Raw genomic sequence first — 204 nt, 5'->3', positions numbered from 1 at the left:
ACCAATAAGTCGTCTCCCGTTCTTGCACGCACGACTTCATTAAGCAGCGTGACGAAGGCGGGGGGCACAGGGACCCCGAGGGTTCCTTCCTTCAGGATTCCTCCTGATTCTCTCATCTGACAACGTTAGTTTCTAAAGCCTCGCGTGTGGAGAAGAGAGAAGAGAAGGCAACTCTCACCCTGAGTACGCTTCGACTTGGCTCGA

This window comes from Notolepis coatsorum, assembly GCF_963971535.1.
Source record: "Notolepis coatsorum genome assembly, chromosome: 5".
Classification (NCBI taxonomy): Eukaryota; Metazoa; Chordata; class Actinopteri; order Aulopiformes; family Paralepididae; genus Notolepis; species Notolepis coatsorum.
Note: the sequence above shows the minus strand (reverse complement) of the source record.